Consider the following 6,504-nt stretch of genomic DNA (forward strand, 5'->3'; position numbering starts at 1 on the left):
CTATCTATCTACTATCAATCTATCTATCTATCATCGTGGTATGTATCTACAAAGGCAGAAGTGCCTCAGGAGCCCCAGGCATTCCAAGCCCAGCTGTTTGAGTGTCTCCAACCCAGACCTATGAAGAGAGCCTTCAGGATGACTCCAGCCCCAGCCTGTCTGCAACCACATGAGACTCCAAACAGGGGCTGGCCATCTGAGTCCAGTCCATTATTTCATGGGTAAAATAAAAGATTGTCCAATCCTTTCGGGTGGTCTGTCATGCCACATTAAATCAGTGGAGTCAGATGTATAGGATCCAGAAGAGAGGTGACAATTGGGGTAAACTGGAGGAAGCCAACAGCTTTCAGTTCCTGTGATCAAGGAGGCAGCAGTGTGGTTGTGGGTGAGCTCAGAGAAAGGAGTGTTGGTGTCTAAGCACGGGTGGTTCTTGGAGTCCCATGGATCAGGACAAAGGGGAAGAAGGGAGAGGACTGGTTTTATTGAGCACATGTCACATGCTGGGCCTCCTTGACACCAAGGCTTTGTGCCCCTAGCATGCCTCTCAGTAGGGCAACATTGTGGCTATAGGGGTAGCCAGCTTTGAAGAGCACCCCAGTGTCTCTCCTCCTGGTGTGTAGTCTCTGCCCCATGAACAGGGCTGGCCTGGGAAGCCAGGAGGATATTGTGGACATGTCGGTGTGTGACTCTCAGCCGAGTCATAAGAGAAAAAGATGTCTCCCCCTTGCCCCTCTTGGTTACTTGACTGGGGGAAGTCAGCTGCTATGTTGTGAGGACAGTTAAGTGGCCACGTGGCATGCACCTGAGACCTCCTGCTACAGTTGGTGCTGACCTGCCAGGTCCATGAGTGAGCTACCTGTGATGTAGCTTCCAGCTCAGTCCAGCGTGCAGATGATGGCAGCCCCAGCCAGTAGCTTGGCCACAGCCTCATGAGAGTAAGGTCAGAGCCACTCAGCTGAGTCACTTCTGAATTGCTCACCCACAGATTCTGAGATAATAAAATCATTGTTTTATGCCACTGTGTTCTAGGGTAATTTGTTACAGAGTAATAACTAATCCAGAGACAGGGGAGCTGGGCTATCTTGGATGCCACAGCAGGGAACTCAGCAGACTGTCCGGAGGTTGACTGTCAGCTGGGCTTGCCAGGCAGGGAGGTGGTGGTGGTGGTGGTGTGTGTTCAGGTGAGTGTTCATGTACAGGGGTGTGTTTGTATAGATTTGTGTGTCTGTGTACAGGGGTGTGTATGTATTTGTGTGTACAAGATGTGCGTGTCTGTGGGTACAGGGGTGTGTGTTCAGGGGAGTGTGTTGGGTGTATGTGTGTGTTTGTGTGTGTGTATATGTATGGGGTTTTTGTACACACATGTAAAGGATTAGGGTCCCAGCAGTTGTTCTGTGGGAGGATGAAGATTACTGCCACCAGCTGGCCGTGGTGGTTGAGGGGCAGACTCTCCCTGGATTCATTAGCCAGCTCTGCCAAAAACTGCTGCGGGATCTAGTTATTCAACCCAAAAGCCTCAGTTTCCCCATCCATGATGCAGGGATAATACTAGCATCTACTGGGGGATTTTGTGAGGATTGAGGGTGTTAATACAGATGATGTTCTGATAGGATTTCAGGCATGAGGCAAGCCCCCCAACACTGCTGGCCGTGATCACTGAGATTCATACTTCCTGAGCAGGCTCTCATGAGCTACAGAAGGGATAGAAGTCACCCAGTTTAGCACAGATCAATTTGCTGAAGAGCCAGAATGACTCAGTCACTGGATTCCTAAGGATACTTTCTGAGGTTTCAGTTCTTCCCCTACCTCTTACCTTTGTGATATGAAGTATTTTTCTGTAAGTACACTTTACTGTTTTATATGAGGTCTTATGTCCTGCCTTGGCACCTGACAAACCCCTGCACTGTCCTTTCTTTGGCCCACCCCACTGCCCCCGTTCTGTGGGCACAATTGATGCTTTGGTGGGCTTTCCCATAAGCCCACTTTATGGTTTTCTCAATTTTTATGGAGTTATGCCTCTGTTTTGGTGAATTCACTCATCTTGAATTAAGAGCGAGAAGGAAGTACTGGCTTGGAGCCATCTACCCTCTGGTGTCAATGTTGTCATGGCCGTGGTCACATTGGCCAAACTTGACCTGCTGTACTCCAGTGACTTGCAAGGGCTTACATCTTTAAGCCTCATGACCCTTTCTGTTATGCAACCAGAACTGGTACTGATGATTAATTAATTGGTCTATTTACAGAGTATGTGACTTCTGCACTCTCCATCTTACTGATATTTGAAGGTGGTTGTGCAAAAAGGAGATTATTCCATCATTCCTGTATGCCTTCAAATCACCATACGTTATGGCACTCTTAGACCCAAGAATATAGAAAGGAGGAAGTTGTGGCTCCTACCCAGGAGGATCTCATGAATTAATTTGAGAGACAGAAACATAATTATTGTACAGCCAGTGAGCCCCAGGCCTCCTGCTCCAACCCATGAGAGAAGAATGGATCAGTATTAGTTTGCTGGGCTCCTGTAACAAAGAACCACTGATAGGGGAGCTTCAACAACAGAAATATATTCTCTCACATTTCTGGAGGCTGGAAGTCCAAGATCATGGGGTCAGTAAGGTTGGTTCCTTCTGAGGTCTCCCTTCATGGCTTGCAGATGGCCATCCCCTCCCTGTGTCTTCATATGGTCTTCCCTCTGTGGATGTCTGTGTCCTGATCTCCTCTTCTCATAAGGGCACCAGTCTTGTTGGATTAGGGCCCATGCTAGTGACCTCATTTAACTTTCCTTTCCTTCTTAAAGGTCACATCTCCAACTGCAGTCACACTTTGAATTGCTGGGAGTTAGGACATCAACATACAGATTTGGAGGGGACACAATTCAGCCTATGCCAGGATCTGTGGAGAGAACCCATGAGCCTGCACATGGCTGTCACAGGAGGGCTAGGGGATCCACAGCAATGACCGTGCACTCTCAGCAAAACTGGGTGGAGGGTGGGGCTGGGTCCTGGGTGCCAGTAAGAAAGGCCCAGGTCCGCAGGGGCAACTCCCAGTCCTTATAGAGCCATGGACACAGCCACAGACCATCAAGGACCTTCTGTGGAACCAGGCCAGAGAGCAGGTGTCACTTGTAAGGTCCAGGGCAGAGAGAGGGTCCCAGGCCCACTTTTCCCAGCCCAGAAGTCACACCCCCAAACATCCTGAGCTCATTCTGGGAGGAGCAGGGAAAAGGCTGTGGGGGATGGGATCAGAAAGCCTGAACTCAGAAAAGCTCATTACCTAAGTGAGACCAGGAAGTTGTTTTATGGTAGCAAGGAATTCTCCCTCCCCAATGTCACCTCAGAGAAGGTCTCATGGGGATGATGATGTCAAGGATGAAAAGTTAAAAAGTAACGTTTTCTTTAGGCATCTGTTTTCAAAAGTAGTGTGTCTCTCATTTCTGCAGTTGGGACCATAACAGTTGATTGATTAACAAAGAAGAAATGGAACAATCAGAGAGCTGGAAAGAGTCTCACTGTTTGAATCGAGGCTTTCATTTTACAGATTTCACATTTAATCCTCCTAACAACCCTCTGAAGAAACTGAGGCACAGAGAGGTTAATGACTTGCTCATGGTGAGAGAGTAGAAAAGGTAGAGCCCTCTGACCTGTGGCCTTGATCATTATGCTGAGCTGCTTCCAGACAAGCTCATTAGTCCCAGTGCTGGGCTGGAGCCCACTGGCCCCCAAAGGACAGGGATGGCTTTGTGGCTAATGTTGACCCCACAGCTGTCCTCTCAGAGCCTACATACTACTGAACGCACAGTAGGCCTTCAGTAAAATATTGTGGCTCTTTGTGAAACACATCTTGGAAACAGCACATGGACTCCACCAGTACTTCTATTGTTTTGTCACTTGGGCATTTCCCAACACCTGCTATCTGAGGTTCATCCGAACCTCAAAAATACGTAGAGGTCAGCAGGAAGGTTCTTGTTCTGGTTTTTGTTTAGATCCACAAACATTTCCTAGTTACCACTCTGGATCAGGTCCAAATGTGCCCTGTAGATAGGGAAAAGTCAGACCCATAGATAGACAGATTCAATATGGCAGAAGGCCAGCTGCGGTGCTTTGAGAGCACAGAGAATGAACACTTGTCTCCAGAGGGGGTTGGGAGGAGCTGATACCTGGTCTGAGGCTTCTAAGAATCTATCTTTAAGAACGAATGTATAGATGTACATGCTTTAGAAAGTTGAACAGTACTACAGTAGTTATAACGAAGCTAGTGACACCTTACTCCACCTGATCTCTTTCTTGGTTTTCTCTCTCATTTTGGCAGAGGCCATCTCCTTGTAGCTTTCAGAATAGTGATGCAGAGGAGTAAATTTTTCTTAAGAATGTGTGTGTCTGAATATATCTCTACTCTACTGTCTTACTTGATGGCTGATTTGAGCATAGACTTCTAGGTGGGCTAGAATTTTCTCTGTGAACTTGAAGACCTAGAGACTTGTCTCTAGTATCACTGTTGAGAAGATTAGTGGCCTTCTGGTTTCTGATTCCTTGTATGTGACCTGTGTCTTGCTCCCCTCACTCTCTGTGCAAGCATTTGGGATCTTCTTTTTGTCCCTGCTGTTCTGAAAGTTGATTACAGTGTGCCTTCGTGGATCTGCTATCATCCATTATGCTAGGCAGGAGTGTCTAAGAGGCCTTTCTGCAGTGATGCAAATGTTCTGTATCTGTGTTGTCCAACATGGTTACCTTCAGCCACATGAGACTATTGCACACTTGAAATGTGGCCGGTATGGCGGAGGAACTGCATTTCTGATTTTATCTATTTTTAATAAATGTGTATCTAATTGTAACTTGCCACATGTGTCCAGGGGCTGTGTATTGGACAGTGCAGTGTATTGGCCTTTCATTCTGGAGACTTGCTCTTCAGTCCTGGGAAATTTTCTTGAATTATTTCTTTCATTTTATCTTTACTTTGTTCAGCAACCGCTATAGTCAGATAATGGAACTCCTTGAATTATTCTCTAGTTTTCCTATTTTTTCCCCACCCATTTTTTGGAGTGAATTACTTACATAAAGTTAACTTAGTAAACATATCTTTATCTAAAATTTTGATATTTTACTCCTCATTTATATTTTTCTGATTGACTTATTTTTATTTATTTTAGTTTCAGATGTAGAGTTCAGTTATTTGTTAATTGCATATAACACCCATTGCTCATTACATCAAGTGCCCTCCTTAATGCCCATCACCTAGTTACCCCATCCCTCACCCACCTCCCCTCCAGCAACCCTGTTTGTTTCCTATAGTTAAGAGTCTCTTATGGTTTGTCTCCCTCTCTGATTTCATCTTATTTTATTTTTCCTTCCCTTCCCCTATGATCCTCTGTTTTGTTTCTTAAGTTCCACATATAAGTGAAACCATATGATAATTGCCTTTCTCTGATTGATTTATTTTTCTTAGCATAACTATACCCTCCAGTTCCATCGAAGCTCAGATGTCCATTGACAGATGAATGGATAAAGGAGATGTGGTATATATACACAATGGAATATTACTCAGCCATCAAAAGGATGAAATCTAACCATTTCCCTCATTGATTTCTTTGTATGAATATTGATTTTTTAAAATATTGTGTTCAAATAAAGTGTGTTATTTATATGATTATTAAGAATTTGGCAATTTTGCCCTTAGGTGGAATGCCTCACTCTCTTCGCTGGTTCCAGGCCTGCTTAGAAGTCCCAACTGAATTTTCTAAAACACTGTGTTGGTAAAGAGAGAATGAGTTCTCCTTACTCCTGCTGTTTGGTTCTTTTGGAGTTTAACTTTTCTTGACCTACAAGGCACTCCACTCAGGGAACTGTTTAGAGACAAATTCTGCCCACTAGGAAAGGAGGACAAGTGGGTTCTCATCCTAGAGTTTCTTTAGATCCTACAGAGGTGGGGAAAAAGTGAAGTGTGGTGGTCCTGCTCTCTGTCTGCTCTGTGTTTACACAGCTGGACAGACACTGCAGGCTCCAATTAGAATCCAGGAAATAAAGTCTCTAAACATTTATGTCCTCAGTGGCTCCTCACACAGCAGATGGTGAAAAGAGCCATTTACACATAATCAATAAGAAGGAAAAAGGTCAGTAGTCCACATCCAGCAAACTCTCACCTTTTAAATTATGTTTCATTTAAAACTTGAACTCACCTCTCCTCCTCCTGCTAAAAGAAACTACATTGCATCATTTGGGGTTACTCTATAACTCTTGTCCTCTTTCAGCCACCATTTGAACTGTTATTGAGTTCATATTCAGTAAACATTTGTAAAGGGCTGTGAGGGTCAGGTATCTGGCTGGGCAAAGTCAACAGATATACCAAATGGCATTAATTTATTTTATTTTATTTTTTAGATTTTATTATGTTATGTTATTCGTTTTTGATGTGGTGATCCACGATCCATTGTTTTTGTATAACACCCAGTGCTCCATGCAGTACGTGCCCTCCTTAATACCCATCACCGGGCTAACCAATCCCCCCCCC

Source organism: Phoca vitulina, unplaced genomic scaffold, assembly GCF_004348235.1.
Source record: "Phoca vitulina isolate PV1807 unplaced genomic scaffold, GSC_HSeal_1.0 scaffold45, whole genome shotgun sequence".
NCBI classification, from domain to species: Eukaryota; Metazoa; Chordata; class Mammalia; order Carnivora; family Phocidae; genus Phoca; species Phoca vitulina.